The sequence below is a fragment of the Equus asinus genome, chromosome 21 (genome assembly GCF_041296235.1).
Source record: "Equus asinus isolate D_3611 breed Donkey chromosome 21, EquAss-T2T_v2, whole genome shotgun sequence".
Taxonomy (NCBI): domain Eukaryota; kingdom Metazoa; phylum Chordata; class Mammalia; order Perissodactyla; family Equidae; genus Equus; species Equus asinus.
In genome coordinates this window covers 88,786,134-88,808,475 of record NC_091810.1, presented here as the reverse complement: position 1 = coordinate 88,808,475, position 22,342 = coordinate 88,786,134, and the positions used below count along the sequence as shown (strand labels likewise).

At 43.9% G+C, this 22,342-nt stretch overlaps 1 protein-coding gene and 1 long non-coding RNA gene across 9 annotated transcripts in view; one reads left to right on the top strand and one right to left on the bottom strand.

Annotated features, from left to right (window-relative positions):
* The window catches only part of SLC9A9 (solute carrier family 9 member A9), a 511,724-nt gene that overhangs the window by 432,903 nt on the left and 56,479 nt on the right, over positions 1–22,342 (top strand). The gene's annotated exons all lie outside the window — the stretch shown is intronic.
* The window catches only part of LOC123279260 (uncharacterized), a 94,375-nt gene that overhangs the window by 18,690 nt on the left and 53,343 nt on the right, over positions 1–22,342 (bottom strand). For all 8 annotated transcript variants that reach the window (XR_011496633.1, XR_011496634.1, XR_011496631.1 and 5 more), the window contains exon 5: positions 115–22,102. This is a non-coding gene — a long non-coding RNA (uncharacterized lncRNA). The remainder of the gene's footprint in view (positions 1–114; positions 22,103–22,342) is intronic.

The window sequence follows — 22,342 nt, the reverse complement described above, 5'->3', positions numbered from 1 at the left end:
CTCCCATCTGCTTAAACCATACATGGAGCCCTTCTCTATGGAAGCCCTGGGCTGGCCGCCCTGCTGTGGAAGTTCCTGAGCCAGCGCAGGGCCAACTTCAATGATGAAACATACCTGGAGCATTGCTTGCCAAAAAAATTTTATCCATCATTTCTTATAGGCTCCCAGATTGACACATTCTGGAGTTCTAGCAATTGCTTCAGTGTATATCTCCTACCAGGTCCAAGTTCAGACCTTGAATTGTTAGATACTTTTTGTTTATTTGAGGCTTAGTTGGTGAGAAGACAATTCCATTTCCTTTCATTTGCTTTTCTGGAATAACTGGTCATTTTCCTTTCTGGAAAAAAAAGAAAGGTTAGACTTGCTCTTGGCTGTCATATTTCTTTTTATTTGGTGAAGGAAACTGACAAGTCACCTGAAAAATTTTGTGGAGTTTGAGTACCAAGTTCTTTTCCACTATTTTTCTCTTGTTTTCCAATAGCTAGTGTTTTGTTTGTTTGTTTTTGGTGAGGAAGATTGGCCCTGAGCTTACATCTGTTGTCAATCCCCCTCTTTTTGCTTGAGGAAGATTGTCTCTGAGCTAACATCTGTGGCAGTCTTCCTCTATTTTGTATGTGGGATGCCACCACAGCATGGATTGATGAGCAGTGTATAGGCCCGCACCTAGGATCCAAACCTGTGAACCCCGGACCACTGAAGCAGAGCACATGAACTTAACCACTGAGCCACTGGGCCAGCCCCCTAGCTAGTGTTTTCTTTCTTTCTTTTTTCATTTTATCTAAAGATTTTAATAAAAACAATATAATATAAAAGGGCCCCTAAGTGCAGAAAAAGAAATGAGACTTTAGGATGATCATTTTTGCTTATTTTTTACAACACTAAGTATCAGTTTTCTCTAGCAATTAGCTCAGCATTCATTTTGCTAAGAATAATTGAAAAATTAAATGAGGTTCCTTTTTGAGTTCCTTTTTTCCTCACCTGGACTACAGCTCTTTGTACACGATGATGCTCCTTTACCCTTCGCCAGATGAAAAGAGGAGACTATTTTTCCCACAAATTTATTACACTGAGAGAGCTTTAACTGACACATAGGGAGAAATCTATATTCAGATAAGAATATATACAAGCCTGAGCTTGTCTTTGAAATTTATTTTGTCTGTGCTTGTGCCCTCCTACAAATTTAATAGGAGAGAGAGTAGTTAAAATTGGACTTAGTTTGGGCCTGCCCCGGTAGCCTAGTGGTTAAGTTCAGTGCACTCCGCTTCAGTGGCCTGGGTTTGGTTCCCAGGCGCAGACCTACACAACTCCTCTGTCAGTGGCCATGCTGTGGTGGCAGCTCACATACAAAAAGAGGAAGATTGACAGCAGATATTAGTTCAGGGCGAATCCTCCTCAGCAAAAACATAAATAAGTAAAATTGGACTTAGTTCTCTTTTGCCCTTTAGTTTAATCAAAAAGAAATTCCTTATATTCAGTGGCTTTAAAGATTTGTAACTGTAAATAAGACATTATTTTTCCTGCTTCTATGGACAAGCTGTGTGAAGGGTGGTATATGAATGGATGAGAGCCTTCTCTGACATGATAGGCACTTCAGTTCACTGGGTCTATCCTTTCTCCACTTTCCTACTTATGTAGATTGGAACCCACGCTCCATCATTCCAGTAACACTCTTGCAAGGAAAGATATTCCTTTGCCCAATATCTTTTTGGGATCCATCTGGTAACACCTCAAGCAGTGATGAACCCAACTCTCTGCTTTTGGGGAGATCATGTCTGAGGAGACGAGGCCTGTTAGAGAGAGCTACATACCTGTGAAGACTGGTTTCCATGCAGATTATGGCTCACCAACCTCAAGTGGACCTGCACTGCCCAACTACCCTGCATGTCTCTCATAATTTTTATCTCCAATTACTTTTTGAAACCTACATCTGCTCCCCTCAAACCTCCAACTCTCTAACTTCCCATCCCACTCTCAATAAATGAATTCACCTCCTACTCCACAGCGAATGTAGAAGCCCATAGATGGGAACTTCTCTCGACAACGTATCAAACATTAAAACCAAACTACTTCTACACTTCCTCTTTTCTTATAACGTCAACCATTCTTTCTCAACTAAATCCTTTGAAATGGCTATTAAGCATGTTTAAGTCTTAGCCATTTCACAACAATCACATAAATACAAACTTCCAGGAACCTCACAGCCCCTTCAGCAAACATCTTCTAGCACCTTCCCTTTCACAGTCGAGCTTCTCAGGAAAGGTGACTATCCTCGCTGTCTCCCCTTGCTCTCCTTCTGTTCATTCCTCACCCCCGCTTGGATCTGGCTTCCACCTCCAGCACTTTACTAAAGCAGCTTGTTAGGTCAACAGTGACCTCCATATCTCTAAACCAGATGGAGATTTGGCAGTTCTCTCTGACGTCTTTCTAGACCATATGACACTGCTGATTGCTCTCTTCTTGTTCTACTCTCTCCCTTGTCTTCCCTGACTCAGCACTCTCTTTGAGTTTCTTCCCACTTCTCTGGCCAGTCATTTTCAGGCTCCTCTTCCTTTGTCCATCAAATGCTGGAGTTAATCAAGGTTCCGTCCAAGGCTGCCTTCTCTTCTCACTCTATTCTCTATCCCTAAGTGATTCCATCTATACTCTTGGATTAAAATGACATGGAACCAGAAATGAGTCACAAATTTATACCTCTCTCAAACTCCAGACACGTAGATGCAACTTACTTGATATCTCCACTTGTATGCCTTTTTTTTTTAAAGATTGGCCCTGAGCTAACATCTGTTGCCAATCTTCCTTTTTTCTTCTTCTTCTCCCCAAAGCCCTCCAGTACATAGTTATATATTCTAGTTGTAGATTCTTTGAGTTCTGTTATGTGGGACGCCACCTCAGCATGGCTTGATGAGCAGTGCCACGTCTGTGCCCAGGATATAAACCAGCGAAACTCTGGGCCACCAAAGCAGAGCATGCAAACTTAACCACTTGGCCACAGGGCCGGCCCCTCCACTTGTATGCCTTAAAGACACATCACTGTCAATATTATCCAAAACTTAGCTCCCGAATCCTCACTCCAATCCTGCTCTGCATCCAGCATACCCCCTATTCTGTTGTGTATACAAAAACCTCAAGCGTTTTCCTGGATACTCACTCCTTCATCCAGCTGTTATGTAAATCAGCTCTCACCACTTTTACTACCTTCAGAATTTACATTCAGGATAAACAGTTTAGAATGTTATGATTGTCATTATTTGGTTGAATTTCTTTTAAAGAACTACATAACACTCTTTTTTTCTCCAACACATTAAAACAAGAAAGAACAGTAAATGGGAAATTATGTAAGTATAAAATACCGTGCAGGGTCAAGTATCTTTGAAAAAACAATTACATGCCAGGAAATATTTTGTTTTTTAAAAAAGGAACAACATTAATAGTGGGCATCATTCTTGTTACCATCTCAAGGACAGTGTCACTAAATTACACAGGACCTAGACACATAAAGGATTGCAAGCTAAACCGAGAAAAGGTCTGCATGGATTAACGTCTTAACTTCTTAGATGCGTACATTTCTTACATTTGGTGGAGTTGTAAAAAGGAGTTTTAAAGTTAATTTTCTGATCATAAAATTTTGCAAATGGCATCATCATATTGGATTTCTCAAGGGATCTGTAACTTGGCCTATAAAAGAGATGTCTCTTAATATATTTTAAAATATTATCTTTAGTTCTAAGCAGAAAGCACTACAGAGTTAGAATGAACATTTTACCCTATTCTCTTTTGGTCTTGACTGCCTATACGCTACTAAGGAGAGAGAGATTCTTTGGCAAAGCCTCCTGAGAATACAGAACTAAATGCACAACCAGGATATTTATTCATTTGGGCAAATGAGTTGCATTTTTGCAAACAAACCTTTGTACCTATGTTGAAAACTCAATATTCATAGGAGCTTTCCCAAATAATATGCCTCCTTCTGCCAAAATACAAATCAACCTCCATCAGTTCATAATGAGCATGACTAATTATTAACCTGAACAACAGATGACATCAGAGAAAACTGGCATAAATTATCCCAAAATGAACTGTGAGTGAATCTGTCCATTTAATGAATCTAATTTACATAATTCTTCTCCCTGCTGTTCCTTTTGTAAATAATCTTTCGTGTAAATAATTTTCAGCCCAAAAGCTAGAATCGTAATTATTCTGGGAGTTTTGTGGGTTCGAAGGGTAAGCCTTCTTTCAGCCATAACTTGCAAGCTGTTCAGATCATTGATCGCTACACATGGCTGTTAGTCTAGATAGAACATTGCTCAGGTAGTTGGCTCAGGACCTTGTTCAGAACTCAGATCACAGACAGAGACTCCTTAAATGGGAACTCACGGGACCTAGCATGATGAGTAAATAGCCTAGGTGACAATGTGTATCCTCCATCATTTAAAATGTACGAATAGCAGACGAAAGTGCTTCCTTTTATACATAACCATCTCAATCATCTTTGACATCATCATAAGAACCGATGATGGACATATCACCTTGTGAAGGTTCCATCAGACCCTTTAACTTCATCTTGGGGGGACACACAGGGACTCCTGCAGCTTTCTCTCCACAGCATGTTCTTGCTGAATCCACGACCACATTATGAAGCCATGTCATTGATTTGATTGACTACAACTTGTGGCAGTTCTCTCTTAGCTGTTGAAAATTACTTTTTTTCCCTCTTTACATCTTGGTAGAAGATCTCGTTCTGAGAATGGACTTACTCTCACCCTTCATTCCCACACCTTACCGAGAAGAAGAAAAGAATTTTAAAACAATGCCCTCCTGTTCCCGTCACCACAAAAAGAAAAATCAAAAGGAATTTAATATTTCCTGTCACGCACACACTTGTGCGCGCATGATCACACACAATTAGTCTCCTCAATGATAAAGAGGAAGAGAAGCAAGGAGAAAAACATCCATAACCTCTCTTGCTGTTAAGTCTTTGGGATGCAGTGTGCAGTCAAACCGTCTATTGAGGTCAGAACCATTATCTCCTCCTCTGGGTTTCTAAACTGCCCGTGTCAGTCATTTCAGTAAATAAAGGAATAAACACTAAAAAATAGAATAGTTGCAGAGTTGAGAAACAGTAAAAGTGTCAGTACCATGGATGGCAGTGGTACCACTTGTATGATTACAGTCATTTTTGTATTACTAGCATTTGAGGATTAAATTATCTAACGTTTGAGGATTGTTTTGACAATTTCCGTGAGAGATAAGATAGAAAGAAGGAATAATCTTTTCAGGAAGAGACACACGTTTATGTGTGTGTGAGTACAACACATGTGTGTGCCACATATGCCCGAACTTGAACGTGCACTAGACACACCACACCCAACCTGAGTGATTAAATAGACCCCCAGTAGGAATTTTTGCAGCCAGCTTTCAGTTTGCTTGGTCTTTTGAAATATAATGATATTTAAACGGTGTCCACAGGGGTGTGCGTCTGTAAGCATTGCCTGGTTTCAGCAACCGGCTTGAGTTAATCTTGCCAAATCTGGTTCTTGGCAGCTGTTTGGTCTTGAAGGTTATTTTATTTACGGATGCTACTCCAGTTGCTACATAGATGGTGGCACTGGGTGGGGTGTTTTAAATCTAAGATAATTCAATGATAAACAGGAACACATCAGCAATAAACTTTATGAGTGGACTCATAAGGAATCTTCCAGCTCAGTAACTTCTGGATCAGGGTGCACTGTTCAAAGGAAGCAGAAGTTCTGCTGTTTGTTTCATTGAGCGGTCTCTTCCTAAGGGATCAACAAGCAGCTCCTAAGATGCTCAGCAAAGCACTCAGATGCACTAAGTGACCCTAGAACTCTGGAACCACGTTTCCCTTTGCCTCCTACTGAGGCGGCAGGACAGCCAGGCCCAGCTTGGGACATGGGTTCCCATAACACAGCTCTACAGCCAGAGGTCAATTCACCAAGAATCAACAGCACTCAACCCTCAGGCCCTTCACTTGAGGGGGCCCCTTGAAAGAGATCTGTGCTTACTTTATATTTAAAGGTTTATATTCTCTGAATTTGGTGCCCTCCAAATTGTGTAACCTTCGGGTTCCACAAAATGTGGATTCACTCCTGTTCATGTGAGTAAGCACTACAGAAAAAATATGATATATTTATGGTCTTATTGTGATATTAATTATTATAATATATATTAAAGTGTTACAATATTCTCACATCACTGTGAAAGATTTCAATCTCTAGCACCCATAGAGCACCATTTTCTGCATTTGCTTACTAGAGTAGTTTTGTTAAAAGAATATATCTTCAATTGACTTGAGCAGGGTTCAAAAATTCCTCAGGAAGTTTAATTCTCAATTTGGCGTCTGAAGCTAATGTCATTCTTCTCCACAACTCTCTCCAACCATTTTGCACATCTTCTCCTGCTCATAATACCATGGCAAGCAACTTGTCACCTCCAAAAAGTGTGTTTAAATTCACAGATACCCAATAATGATGATTATAGGACGTGCTCCAATACCTTTCATTCTTCAGTCTAAATGTTCATTATACAGCCATGACCTAGAATGACTCTCCTGCCCGCCTTTGCAATGCAGTCCAGTTATCAATGGATGATTATTTATTCTAAATACTACTCTGGGTCCCTCAAAGCAGCCTAGACCACAAATCTTTAACTTCAGGCACTGGAGTCTCCCAAACAGGTCCAAAGGGCCTTCATGACAGAAGCACTGAAGAGCAGTGCCAACGCTCCTAATTAAAGGAAATCACCCCCCAATCAGACCAAATTAGTGCTATCCTGAGATAAACTGGAGAAAAGAACTGATTATATTCAATGTAAGTACCAAAAGGCATTTGGGCAGACTTTCCAGCCTAAACGATGGTGGGAGGGATAGTCTTAAGAATTTTATTAAGGATTTCTTAAAGAGTTTTCTTAGAATTAAGTACCCTTTTCAGCTTTAATTATGATTCTGCTACCAGCCAGAGTGATAAAGTTCAGATGATCCTAACTGCACAAAATAAGTAGAAATGAATGAAAATTTTTGTGCTGATGACTGACAAATTTGAATGAATTCCCTATGTCTATTCTTTGCATTTCTCATACCAACTATCCATACTGTCATCTTAGAAAAAGCAAGTCAAAGGACACCTGCAGACAGGTTTGGGGCCCTTAAAGGAATCTTTACTGAGTGGAGAGAAGATCTGAGCAGAAGATCTTTTCTGAGTATATTCTGAAATATAGACAGATGAATACAGTAAGGACAAATAATTATTATGAATTGCATCTGAGAAAGGGTCGGGGGCCCCCTTTCCAGCAGAAATCGTGGAGAAGGTACAGACACAGAGCCCTGGGAAAGCTGCCAAAGGCCTGAAGCAAAGCCTCTTTGACAGGGTCTTTCAGAGACTCCGCCAGCCATAGATGGTTGAGGTAGGGCCCCATCTGGCTTTCCATTGAGAAGTTACAACAACTCACTAGTACCTGTTTTTTCACCATTATAGCCTCTAGGCCTACCATCAAGACTGGCACACAGCAGGTGATCTGGTAAATGTCGGATGAATATTGAATCAGCGGGTAATCAAAACCGTCCTTCAGTGAAATGATACCAAAAACACTCACACAGTCTGCCAAGAGACTTGCTCTTTTTCAGATCAGTGATGGGCCTTGTCTTTTGACCTCTGCCCACTGTTTTACTTATTTGCTTTTCACTTAACTTCTGCAGCTTGGCATGGTTGTGCACAGAATCTGGAACCTAAGACTATATTAGGCCAGCCAAGCATGAAATTATAGTTTGTCAGCTGACAATGCACAAGGGTGCCCAGGAGACTAAGCATGAAATAATAATACTGAGGACTTCTAACATGAATTTAATCAACCATGATTCCAATCACTTATTATTTTGTTTACAATGTCATGATGCAAAAGTCCTCATGTTGTGTCCTTAATGCTTTTGAGATTTTGCCTATGCATTAGTCTTTGACCCAGTTGCTTTTTTGTCCATGTCAGTTAATACCTTTGTGGGAGCCGTAATTGTATGCAGCACACCCCATAATTCACGCAGCACCATCCTTTGACAGAAGCAGTTGTCACTCTCAGAGTCACATTAATAATTGTAAGAAAATGGTGAACTGAGCGACAGTTGTTAACATGAACCTAATGATCAGAACTGAACACAGCCGAGCTCAGCTTTGGAACAGGAAAGGAAGTCATCAGAGTAGATGTGATTGTTGAGAACTCCAGAGAACACCTCAACCATCTGCTCTTTTGGTAACAACTTTTGTGCACCAGGCACAACAATGCTTTTCAATGATGTGACAATATAACATGATGGGAAGCCTTGAGAACATCAGTGAAAAAGATCTGAAGAGTAATTTCTTCAGGTTAGAAACAAGGCAGTACATCAATGTAAAAGGAGGGAACTCGCCATAAAGGGAGGTAGGAGGAAAAGGAATGCTCTGCGCTGAGCCAGAATTTGCAAGGAGATCCTCATCCAAGGTTGAGCCAACTAAGTGAGCAAGACAGCCACAGACTGCATTTCTTCCCTCCAGCCACTCAGCTCATATGCAGCTGCGCAAATTGTAATTAGCTTCAAAAGAAAACGATGACAGCCAGTACGTACTAGCGGGGAAGGAGGCCGAGGGCACCTGTCCAAGGAGGCGCGTGATGAACCTCCGCCCCAGGAGGGAGCACTAATGAGAGGATTGTGAGATAGCAAGTTGGAATTCCAGGGGACTTGGAAAGAACTATTGATGAGGACTGAGAGTGAAACCATTGGTGGCAGATGTGGCATAGGGAAGCCAAAATCCCGTCCCTTGAGCTGTCGGTTAACGCAGAACCTTGTGTACGAGGCCTCAATAAGATTTAAATGATGGAATCTGAAGGTTTCCAGCATTCGCAACCACTCCTTGGCTGTAATTCCAGCAATGCCTAGCAGAGAAGACAGCGAAGAAGCTTTCAGACCACACAGCACTCTTCGATGTTGTAAGTTAAAGGTGGTGCGATGCTGTGGAACTCAGGGAGGCTTCCGATTCAAAACTCTTGAGTTCACACCCCTGTCTCTTTCACTTAATAACTGAGTGACTAGACACAACTTCTTCAAATATCTCTTTTCTAATCTTCCAAATGAGATGACGCTGGTGTCATAATGGTAAAGTGCCAAACACCATACCTGCGTTCATGATTGTTTAATAAGGTGGCAGCCTAGACATGCAATCCTCGGCCTGCTTGAAGGTGGTTGTAACATAAAGGTGATTGATTCGCCCTAGACCATTCTCATTCTTCTCCACCCAGCGGCTGCCATGAGCAGAAGCCAGCACCTGTGATGCCATCACCTGGCTTGGGGTACAGTCAGGTCTTTAAATAGCTTTAAAGAACTATTTAAAAATACATGTATGCGTGTCCCAAGATCTGTACACACAATTTGAGCTGGGAATGAGTTAAATCAGAAATAAATGATTAAAAAGAGCTGACTGGCTCCTGCTTGCCCCACCCCCCTTTCTCTTTGAGTTTCACAAAGGTGTTTGTTAAATGTAACACTGCCCTGTCTGCCTATCAGGATTTTCAGTCTGACCCAGAAAAACACTAACACCAAATTGGACCAAAAATGTCTACAGTGTCCATCTCTTTGCCACATTCTTTGTGCAAACTGAAATAGTACAGAAAAGAGGATCCAATTTTATTTATTAAAAAAGCCTCTTAAAATGTGGTTAGGCACAACTAGGTTGACGACCATAACACTTAGACATTGCAATCCAAGTGCGAGCTCTTTTCTTTCTTGAAACTCTCCAAGACCACTAGGATAACAGAGCCAGCTCCTGAGCCTGGTACAAGAAGTACACATTCCGTACCTCTCCAAATACAGGAGTATCTGTTTTAATAGGACTTTTTCTTTAAAAGGAACATCCATATTAGTCTCTTACATATGACAGTCACTTAACTGGCATTCAAGGATCCCTCCTTACTTCTTTCACCCTTCTCCTTAAGGACAGAAAAGCAAAAAGCATGTGACTCCTCCAGAAGCTCATGACTGCTTCCACTCTGGCCCTGACAAGAGGCAGCAGTGGGTTCTGACTTTCCAAGTACCCAAGTGGAGCCTCCTCTGCCAACAGAGAGGACACAGGTGTAGGAAAAAAGAGACATGAGTACAAGGCCAGGGTCAGCACAGGCTGGGGATTCCCTTCCCATTCTCTAGTTCCCTAAGAACTTTGACCACGTTTGTCAAGCTTCCTCTAAAGTATTGTTTCCAAACGTGGAGGCAGTTCAGAATCCCCTGGGGCATTCGTTAAAATTTCAGTTGTGGCCCTCCCCATGAAGATTCTGATTTAGGCAGCCAGGGGGCTGAGCCCAGGGACCCGTAGGTTTAAACGGTGTCCCAAGGAATCCTGCTGCAGCAGGTCAACAGGAAAGTTTTGAGGAAGTCCAGAAGTCCTATGAAGGAGGTGCCTTGTCAGATTCCAGTGAAGCCTGACTACTTATGTCCATTTTACAGAGGAGAACACTGAGGCTCAAAGTCACAAAGTAAGTAAGGGACCAAATTGGGTCATGAACCAAAATCTGTTAGTTTCCAGAGTCCACACTTCTACCTACTATGAGACAGTCCCTCCAGTGCAGTGGGTGACTAAGTGTTAACTTGCTTCCTCTACTGTGGCATCTATTACTTTTCAACATATCGGCTTCCGACAGCTCTCTGTTAATATATGCTGTTGACATCTGGTAACCAGGATTGTTAAATCAGACACCTTATCTTTAAACCCATTTTAAGTCCACTGGCCATGGTGTAAGGGCCTGCAGGTAGATCCAGACCACTCCTGAGAGTCAAATTCATGGGCTTTGCGACAACTCTTTTCTGCTAGGTTCAGGCCACCTTTTTGCAGACACATACAGGATCAGAATTGGATTTCCAGATGATTAAAATTATGAGAAGTCCAGTTGATTGACATATGCAAATGTTTTACCCAGAGATTTCTCATGTCTAGTGCATTGCTCTTCACACCAATTATAGCCCTTTTGTGGGGTTTTTTTCCCAAATATAAAATTAATAAAAGCAAAACTGCTGTGGTTGAAGATGAGTTGAAGACCCTAGAGCCTAGAGTCCAACTCTCTCTCCCCTCTTCTTCTCCTCCCCATGACATCCACTGAGGTCTCTCTCACCCACCAAGGAATCTTGGGGCTCCACTGGAGCACAGCTGGAAAGCCAAGGGCCAAAGGCCTCCTTCCAATAGTAAATATGCAGACGCTAACGAAATGCATAAGATTTTTGTCAAGAGAGTAAGCCATAACAAATGAATAAGACATCCCTTACTTGGCTCCATTGCCAGGAATTAACACAATCTGATAGCTGAAGGAATCAGACTCAGAGTTAGGAATTCTGCACTCTGTTGTGCGTTCCACTGCTGCCATCTTTTATTATCAAGGCAAGCCATGGGGCTCACCTGGCTGCAGACACGTGCTCCTCCTCTAGCCCAACCCTCATGGCCTATCTCCCAGGCCAGGAAGCAGCCTGCTGGCCGGTAGATGAGATTCAGGTTGTCAAATCAAACACACACCGTGGGTGCTGGCTATTATAGCCACCTTGGTTGTGTAGAGAGATTTCTAAAATTAAAGTTTCAGATCAAGTAAGAACTTAGTGTTTCCTGTGAATATGACTGTTTCCACTAGTTTCCTGCTTACTCGTTCTGAACCCATGCAGATAATTAGGCAGCCACGGAACATTATTTGGTTGCTAAATAACAATTGGCGAAACAAATCCAAGTTTTAAAGACATTTGCAAAAGGACATTTAAAATGAGCCAACGTGTCTTCTAATTTTAGAGGTTTCTTTGTACTGCGTGTTCACAGGAATCCCAACCAAGCAAACACCTCGTCGGGACGATGCTGTGATGTGCACACAATGAGGATTCGAGCCAACTGGGCACAGCGTGAAAGCACAGTGCCTGATGGGTGGGTTGACCTCGTCCTGACCCAGAGCCGGGTGCTTGAGTTCCCATCCGTTTTTCCCAAAAACACTACAGTAGGTGTAAAATCACCCATTTTCTGGGCCAAAGGGCCAGCCCAGCCGACTTCACAGCAAGAGCTCAGGTTTCAGTTCCTGAAAGTGGGCTTGATCATCCCCAAGAGGAACACCACACTCCCCGACTGCTCTTATTTCTTCTAACACAGTTCCTGTGTGTTATATGTGATTTAAATAAAAGTCCAAAGTACCACAGAGGAGTGACAAAGAATGTAACTTTTGGCAGCAGATTTCCCTACGATCTGAAGCAAGTTACTTCAGGTCTCTGAAACCTGGTTACCTCAGCTGTAAATTGGAGATAATAAGTACATATTTAGAGCATCAGTGTAGGGATTAAATGAAATGATATATCTCTATATTAGTCAGCAGACACATAGAAGACTGCCAAGAGAGCACAGTCATTATTAGTAACACCCGTTGAGTAAAGGCCCGACAATGGCAAATCCTTTCCCATCTTCCCCAAGTCACCTTCTCTCCAATCCAAGGTCATATTGAAGGAGGATAAAACCTCTTCTGTTTAATAAATGTTCTCACTAACTAATACCCAGGCATGTGGATCTCAACCCTCAGGCACACGTGAATCACTTGGGTTCATTGTTTTGCAGTAGGGCCTAAGCATAAGATATTTTTAGGAGCCGGCCTGGTGGCCTAGTAGTTAAGTTCTCACACTATGTGTCAGTGGTCTAAGGTTCACAGTCTCGGATCCTGGGCATGGACCTGCACACTGCTCATCAAGCCATGTTGTGGCAGTGTCCCACATACAAAATAGAGGAAGATTGGCATGGATGTTAGCTCAGCAACAATCTTCCTCAAGCAAAAAGAGGAAGATTGGCAACAGATGTTAGCTCAGGGCCAATCTTCCTCACCAAAAAAAAAAAGAGAGAGACAGAGAGAAAAAGATATTTTTAACAAGCACTCAAGTATCTCAATGTGTACTCAGGTTGAGAATCAATGACTTAAACTATTCAATAGTTTCCTATTAGTTTACCTATTCAAGATTCTCCCCACACCAAAACATTTTCTAGTGTACTAGCAAAATAGTCTTCCCAATGATCAAATCTGACATTGTCATTCCTATATTTAAAAACCTTATTTGGTTTCCTCTGCCTGTAGCAAAGATGGTGAACACACTTCTCCTAAGACCTTGCACAGGTTATTTCTCTGGCTGCATTTCCTGCCTATGAAGCCACGAGCTATCTCCACAATCAATTTCTTATTTTCTTATTTTTCCTCCCAAGCATGAATCCTTAACTCCATGATTTTCTCATGCTGTTCCTTTGGCAGAAATGGCCTTGCCTCCCCCAACCCCCCACCTTAATCCCCTAATCCTTCTTCAAGATTCAGACTGAATGTCACCTTTTTCTGGGAGAATGCCTATGACTACGCTAGATATAATTTGTCCCTGTCTCCACCTCTACACTTGTGAAGCATTTTTTCCCTATCTTTGTAACCGACTTTGTCATAAATCCATATGGTAATTTACTCCATGTTTACAAATTCAGTCCCCTAATACATGATGCGCATCATTAATGCTCAGTAAATGCTGATGAATGAATGAATGAATAAATGCATGGACTCCTTGGCAGAAGATACTATCGCTAACTCATCTTGGTTTCCCCGTGCCCAGCTAGTAACCGACGCATAGTAGGAATTCAGGAGTCTGCTGAGTGACTGCGTCAGTGTCTACGGGCTCTGCTGCCACCCATATGGCACTATGATCTGGGCTCATTCTGAGTCACAAACCACAATCTGCCAAAAAACTTCCATCTGGAGAGATTGCTCCCCACAGCAGCTTTTCCTTTCAGTCTTTAGGCCTGTTTTGTTCCTTATTCAACAGGAAATAATTGAATGCTAGCACTGACTCAAAAATAACTCGGGAAGCTATAAAAACTGTAAAAGGTCTATTAGTAATATTGTGCGGGATGCTTCATGGCAGCCCTGTGGAGTGCCATGCATCTAGTTCGCAGGGTTTCATTACGCATTTATATTGCCCTTGTACTCTTAGCCATGTGGCCAAGGCAGCCCACTGGCCCCTCACAACCCTCTTGTGTGTAAGTCAGCCTTGCTGACCGCTCAGTGCAGCAAAACTGATCAGCTGTCTGAGTGGAGTAAAGGGAAAATGCTCGGGGCATTCAGGGTTATCCCTCATCGGTTAATGTCGTGCAGAAGAAATGTTGCATCCATCTTTTCTCACCCCGTTCCACCTGAAACATAAGTGCTGTACTCTCTCTGCTGACTAAAAAAAAAGTGAAATTCTGCCCCAAAAGAATTCTCCTATAAGCACAACAATGCTGAGATGCACAAAGAGTTAAGCTTTCTCGATTCCTTGTGGTTTACTCATTTAAATCGGCATCGCTACAGAGCAGAAACTATTTTGGCTCTATGCAGAAGTGGAATATCTAATATAGAATTACATTATAATGAAATATGCATTAATGCAAGCTTCATAAAGTGCCTTTCATGTTCTGCAGGCATCTAAAAGTTTAAAATGCATATAATCTTACATTAGTCGTGGCTCAAACGATGATACATCAGGTTATGTCTAATTAAAAGTCACATTTGAAACATTCAAAGGGATAGTTCCTTCGCTATTGACATTTGCTGTAACACAGTTAACCATTGTGGAAACGAGACAATGGGATATGTCACTCCTGCCAGGAACAGAAGGAACATACTGTATGATTTTCAGGAAACAGCATGTTCTTGACACCCAAGAGAATGCAACTAATCATGCCCTAAAATATTTGCCATTAATAATAAAATTCTGCTTAAAGAGACACTCTCAAAATAATATCCAAACCACTTAACTGTCTACTTTTAAATGAAGATTAGTGGGAAAGAGATATTTCCAGGTGCCATTTATTCCACAGTTCAGGTCTGACTGGTTGACCGTTGGGCACATTCCCCAGAGACAGACAAGACTGTCTGAAGACTGTCCCTTCAGCTTCTGATGAGCCAGCTGTCCCAGTGACGAATGTGAGATGCGGAGCTGATGAAGACCACTCCCTACCACTCGGCTCTGAATTTAAGCTAAGACAGCTGAGCTCATTCCAGTCACAAACGTCCTGCCTCCCCCTTTCTAAAGCTTCATCCTTTTATCCTCCTGCCCTGAAGTCCACAGTGGTTATAAGGCAGGCGGACAGTCCTCTGCCCCTGGCTGCTCCTGTGCATGGTTCCGGCCCCTCCATCAGGCGTCACACACCGTTCCTCGCTTCACCACCTATCTCCTCCACCTGGGAGGCAAGGCCTGGCCAAACGTGCCAATCCACGTTCCACGAATTGCGCCTCCAGCATTTTTTAAGTATTTCCAAGGCTCTTTCTCAGGATTTCCTCTGAACTAGCCTTCCTCCTGTATGATGGTGAAAAAAACTCTGAGAGCAGAGCCCGCAGGAAGTGCAGGTGCGGAGGAAAAGCTGGAGAAGGGAGCGCCCACGAGGACCCCGCGGCCCCCGCGGAGGACTGCTGGGCGCCCTCGGGAGACGGATGTGGCGGACGCGGGGGAGAGGCAAGCACAGCACTCAGCCCCGGAACCCCGGGCGACAGCAGGGGCGGGCGCGGGTCAGGGGGTCGCTGGCCTGCCTGTGAGCGTGGTGTCGGGCGAGGGGGGCAGCTTCACCACCGTTATCCCCCCACCCCCACTCCGAGGAACTTGGTGGCAAACCAAAATTGTTTTGCTAATCAGTGATTTCAAATTTCATGTCAATAGAGGTCTGCTGCTTCCGACAGAGGGGAGTTACAGGTTCTACAAGGTATTTTTCATTTTGGCTGTTTTGTTCCTCGTGGCTCTACTGAGTACCTTCTTCTGCCCTGGTCTCAGGTTCTCATCTTCTTTCTTTACTCACCCATCAACTCCTCTACTGCCACTTACACACACACACACACGGGACAACAAGTTATCAGATCTGTAAGGTTGCCTTAATAGGAAACGCCTCTTGTACCCCGGGATTTATTGTGAGCATGGTGGGGAGCAATGTGATGTTTGGGTGATGGCTGTGCTGAGGCTGGGAAACAGCTCCCTGTTCTTAAGTGGTCCATCCTTGAAAGCGGGCTGTTTGCCCTCCTGACTCTTTTAGAACAAGTGTCACATGCAAAGGTCAACTTGAGTGGAAAGTTTGGGGCCCACATCAGGCAATAAGGTTATATTTTCAGGGCTCTTTGACAAAGATCCTTAAATGGGTCAAATGTGGTCAAGCAAAGCTGATGTAGAACTTTAAACAGCACGAAGCATGCACACTTGCAGGCAGGCAAGAACACAGTACCAGAAAGGAGAAATCCAGATGCTGTCAGAACCATCCTTGGGGTCCTCAACAAATAGGATGTTGGGGGAATGGATCAAGCTAATCAGAGGGGACACCCCAAATAGGCTCCAGCAGCTGAGGCGAACTCGTGATGGAAACAGGAGAAGCCCTCTGTACAATGTGTGGAAGCCAGGAAAAGGTCATACAAATCACCCCTGGTTCAAGAGTGACAAAATTACTGCCAGGTGGAGAGTTGGGCGTTCTGATAAAGGAGATGGCAGAGAACTGAGCTTTGAATGCCGTGTAGGGTTTTGAATCAAGGAGATGGAGGAAGGGAATGTGTCGAGGATGACCAGCGCATCTAGAATTCCGTGTTGCATCAGCATCCCATTAAGATGGCAGAAGTCCACCTGCTTCTTCATGGTTCACGGTTGCTGTGTTCTCAGGCTGTTCAGAATAGTTCGGTGAAACAATCTCTAATATCATCAAAGATCTTAAAATCAGAGGTACTATAAACTACTTTGTATTTTTTTAATTACTAGACTTTACATTTTAGAGCAATTTTAGGTTTACAGAATTTTGAGCAGAAAATACAGAGTTCCCATATACTCCATCTCTCTCTGCACACAGTTGCTCCTGTTATTAACATTTTGCATTAGTGTGGTACATTTGTTACATATTGGTGACCCAATATTGATAATTATTATTACCTAAAGTCCATAGTTTACATTGGGGTTCATTCCTTGTGTTATACATCCTATGGGATTTGACAAATATATAATGACATGTCTCCACCATTACAGTATTGTATGTAATAGTTTATTTTTTTCAAGAAAGCTCAGATTCTGATTTCTAGATATCTATCTATTCTTGACCACAGGTAGGCAGGAATTCAGATAGTGCTTGTCCGTGCAGCAGAATCACCCAGATGGCAAAACTCGCCCTGTTGATGTGCATTGCGAGCAGGAAGAGAGGAGCCTTTCAGAACCTTTCTTTTCTTAGAAAGATCATCTTATCCAGGTTTGCGACTTTGAGTGGAACATGGAAGTTGGGGATTGGACTAGTTAACGCTCAGAGTTTAGAGTGAATGTAGAAGAATTAACACTGCTCCTCATAAAAGTTACTGTGTGTACTTGATTTCCCCCCTGGATAGCCTGGATAATCCAGTTACTACCACATTCCGGAACAGTGTGAACGCACACCCAAAATTTTGAGGTCAGAATGTCCTGTTAATCTTGTTACATTCAGAGTATTACCCCTGAGTACCTTGAACAGGAAAGATGTTAGAGGATATTTCTATCTCCGGTAGGTGGCCAGAGATGGAAGATGTTTGTGGGAGAACTAAGAATAGCGAAGGGGAGAGGGGACGGAGAACGGGGGGCGAGGAAACACTTCTAAATTCAAATGATAGGAAACAAGAAAGCCTCAGGATACAAGACATGAAATCAGTCTACTAGTGATATAGTAAGAGGAGATGGAACAAGTAAAACAGACAAAAGCTAGGTCTCCTTTTCCTCTGGAATTAAAATTCGTGTCTGTTCCATATGGCACCAGGCTAGGGGACTTCTCCTTTTGGCATTGTCTGATCTGATGTATAAGTTTACCATTTTTCCCCCGCATTTAAGAGGAAACTTCTTTTACAGTTCATTCACCCCACTTTACCCCACCCCCAAAATCTAGTTTTGTAGACGTTTTTTCCTTAATTGTGGGAGGTGGTGATTTTTTAAGACAGTAAGTTTAACTCTCACTTGGATTTATCATTTGCCATTTTTGGAGAACTTACACTCCCTTCCTCTTTCTTTCCTGTCTGAAAGAGACTCTACAAGTGAGTTCTAGTTGAAATTCTGGAGAAGTATGTTTCTAGCTCCCCACTGTACTCAGAATACACCAGGACCATTTCTGAGCTTTTTCAACTGAAATTATCAGAAGACTTATTTCTGAACGTGTGTCTGCTGACAGATTCAAGGAGATCATTACTACCAAGCGAAAAAAATTACTTTATTTCACCATAAGACAGATGAGTGGACTCTATCCCCATTCGTAAGAACTATGAGCACAAAGCAAGAGAAAATGGGACCCTGACAGAGAGCCACATGTGACCATTGTGATATACACAAAGATATACCACCTCATTGGATCCACAAATATTTATTTAGTGCCTACTTGGTGCCAGGCACTGTATTCGGTGCTGGGGAAAGAAGACACGGTCCCTGTTGTCATGAGGCTTACAGCCTAACAATCTAGCAGGCAGAAAAATAAAAATCAAATGGAGCACATGGAATGATGACACAGTTGGTCAACGTTTGCCATGATGGAGAGTGACCAGAGAGGGGAGAGCCACGCTGGGGAAGGTAGGCAGGGGAGGGCTTTCTGAAACTGAAAAGGAGAGGGAGCTAGCCTCTTGAGGAGCTGAGAGAAGAGAGTTCCAGGCAGAGGGAACAGCATGTGCAAAGCCCAGCAGGGAAAGAGTTAGTGTGTTTAAGAATCAGAAAGGCTGCCAGCATGGCTGAAGGGTAGCAAGGGAGAGAATGACTGAGAAGGAAGGTGCAACGGAAGCCGCTGAGGGGGACACGCCATGCAGGGCCTATAGGACAGGATCTGCACTCAGGGGAGTGTAGCTCTTATTCTAAATGAAGTAGGCATCCATCAAAGGGTTTTAAGCAGAGCAATAATGTGACCTAACTTACTTTTAACAGATCACTCTGGTTGTGCTGTGGAGAATTGTAGGAAAGTGAGCATGGCTCCAGGAGGCCGGTTAGGAGGCTCTTGCGTTAGTGCAGGTAAGAGACAGCAGGGCCTGGATGCAGGGAATCGTGATGCCCGAGATCCAGACTAGAGGTAGGATCAGAGGACTTTCATGCATTTGCTGTGGGGAGTGGAGTGAGGGAAAAGGAGAAATCAAGCCTGACTCCCAGCTTCCTGACTTGAGCAGCTGTGTGGATGGTGGTGCCATTTACAGAAATAGGAAGGACTGGGTGGGGACAGGAAGACTCCAGAATTCTGTCTCAGACATGTTAAGTTTGAGATTGGCCATTGGAGATGAGTAGCTAGTTGGATATGTGAGTCTAGAGCTCACAATACATATACAGATGTATATATATACATGGTCTATTAACCTCTAGATGCTATTTAAAGCCATGGATGAGCTCACCTAAGGAGATGGTGGTTGGGGGAAGAGAGGAGGTCCCGGGACAGACCCTCCGGAACACCAGTATTTAGAGCTAAGGAGAGGGATGGGAGTCTGCAGAAAAGACTTCAAAGGAGAGGTGCATGAATAGTGGGGAAGACAGGAGGCCAGGGTCCTGAGAGCTCAAGGAGGAGTGTGTGTGTGGAGAAGAGTGGCCGCTGTGCCTGGGGCTGAGGGACACAGAGAAGAGTCCTTTGGAGATGGCAACACAGAGGTCATTGGTTGGCCTTGACAAGAGCAAATTCAGTGGCGGGCAAAAGCAAAAACTAGCTGGGGGTGGATTGAGGAGTGAATAAAAATGAGGAAGTGGAGATAGCGAGCATAAATTAACTCTTTTGAGTGCTCGAGCTCTGAAAGGAAGCAAAGAAATGGGGCAAAATGTGAAGGAGAGTTAAATACGGGAGATATGAGATCACATTTGTAAGTAGCTGTTGGAAATGACTCAGTAGAGAGGGAGATGGCAGTGATGAAGACTGAGTAAAAGAGGAATTCCCTGAACAGGTGTCAGAGGATGGAATCCACATCCCACGAGGAGGGACTGGCCCTTGAGGTGGCAGGATGAACACTGGCGGAGAAGGAGGAGCGGAAGAGAGTGCGCAGGGCAAACAGGCAGAGGTTTGCTGGTGGGAAGATGAGGCGGTCCTGTCTGTTATATCTGATGCCGCCTCCTTATTTCCAATAGAGTGTGTGGTAAGGTGATCAGATGACAATGAGGGTAGAGCAGGAAGCTGGAGGAACGGCAAGTCATTTCAGAGAGGAAAAGCAAGTCGTCTTACAAAACACAGTAGGGTCGTCTGGCAGGGCTGAGTACCCAGCTGGGTTTGTTACCACAACTCAAGTGTGTCATTTTCTCCAACACTGTCCAGAGAAAGCATCATTCTTGCTTCCTCCAGAAGTCCTTTTACTTGCCAGAAAAATGTGTCCCTGTTCAGGTGTTAACACTAGGTGGCTTTGGAAATGCCTACCAGGACTAGACGCTCTCTGTGAAATGAAACACAAGCACTGCACGGGTGCCTGGGAACAAGGGGTACCCAGCAAGTGCCAAGAGGACGGAATAGATGGAGGGAGGGATTCCTTCTAATTCTTCCCCATCCCCTTCAAAGTGTTCATTTCTCCAATAATTGGGTCCAAAGAGGGTCGAAACTTCCTTTCACTGCACATCCAAAATCTGTGTATTTTTTCTTTCCGTTATTGCTAACAACTTTTTGTTGAATTCTCCCTGAATATTCACATATGACCACATACATGAAGCGCTCACAGAGCAGCTGCATGCATGAATAGAAAACCAATACCTGAGGGTTTCAGAGCTTCAACCATAAGAAAACAGATTCATCCTTCTTAAAGCGATACATTAACCCAGGACATGTTTGATGCCTGAGGACTGATTGAGGGCGTGTCCGTACATTCCAGAACATGCACAAGTGATGACTGACACGCCCCTCTGTGTTTGCGCTGAGCTGATCCTATAGGCAGAGACCAGTGCTGCGGGATTCACTTTAAACAGTTACTGACAAGGCACCAATAGATAGTCCACAACTGTCCCTTTCGATCCTGCTGCTAGTAATACTGACTGGCGTGAGGCCATGGACTTTCAAAGATTCAAAAACCCCACAGAGCCCAAAGGGATGTTGTGTCCCTTGGAACAGGCTAAGGCCTTCCAGGAGTGTCTGTGCTGCTCAGTTGCTCCTGCCCACAGCATCCTCACCCTTAGCAAAGTTAGGGAAGACCATTATCCTGACTTGCAAGTATGACATGTAAGGCAGAGCCCTAGCCTTCGGAGCCTGCAGTCAGAGGCAGAGGAAACACCAAAAGGACGGCCAGGCTGGTCCTGCCAGAGCAAAACACCAACTGTCAGTAAGCTCTGTCTGAACTGAGTCTAGGGCAAGGTTTGGGTTATGGAGGGTGAGGAAATGGGAGACGGAGTTGACCAGGGTCCTCAGACCTAGTAACGAATACTTAACAAGGCCAGGATTCCAGGCTCTTCCCGGGACTCAGGGCTCTCGTTGCTTAAGCACGGTGCTGGCTGCTTTACATGCAGTTTCCTATGCAATCCTGGCACCAGCAGTAACTTACAGGTGAGGGAGGTTAAGTGGCCTGGTGACACAGGCAGTGAGGACATATTCAACCAGGGCCAATGGAGAGTGGGCTTGGAACTGCTCCCCCCACCATGGAAAAAGGAGGTGTCAGACGCTTGTTTTTAATTTTTTTTTTTCCGGTCAGTGAGAAGAGACAGAAAAACATAAAAAAGAAAATAGCAGGTTGGCCGTAATCTGAACAACCAGAGTAAAGGATTGGGGGAATTTTTGCATATTTTCCATAGAAGGTTTTTGATGAGGGAAGTGACATTATTTTAAGAAGATGAAGCTGGTGGTAGTGTAGGCGGTGGGAGAAGCAGCCTTGAAGAAGCTGCCGGGAGAGTCTCAGTGCAGATTAAGGAGGAGCAGCTACTATTTACTAAGCATCCACATGGTCCAGGCACCACCCAGGTCCTTGCTGTTTACGCTCTCCTCACGCAGCCCGAATAGGCAGGTACTGCTTCCAGGGGCGGAGGACCCCGCCCAGTGGGGGTCACACACGAGGAACAGGAAGGTCCCTGACTGCAGTTGAAGCCCGGGTTGGTCTGACTGCAGAGTGCTTCCCCGCTGGGCTGTGTTGTTGGAGCTTCGGGGACCCAGGGAGGCTGTGGGAATGGAGAGGAAGATTTAGACCAGGTCCACCTGTTGCCTGGGGAGCACTGCAGTGACCCCACGGCGCTCCTACATGTCCAATAGGCATAATCCAAGGACGGCTGATGCTGCTCCCCTGCCCCCATCCCTGCCCCCTCCCAGGAGAGCAGGAGTTTTCAGCTGAGCGTAGCAGAGAGGTGATGATAACAGCAAAGAACGGCAAAGGGAAGTAACTTCCGCCTGGATTGTCACCT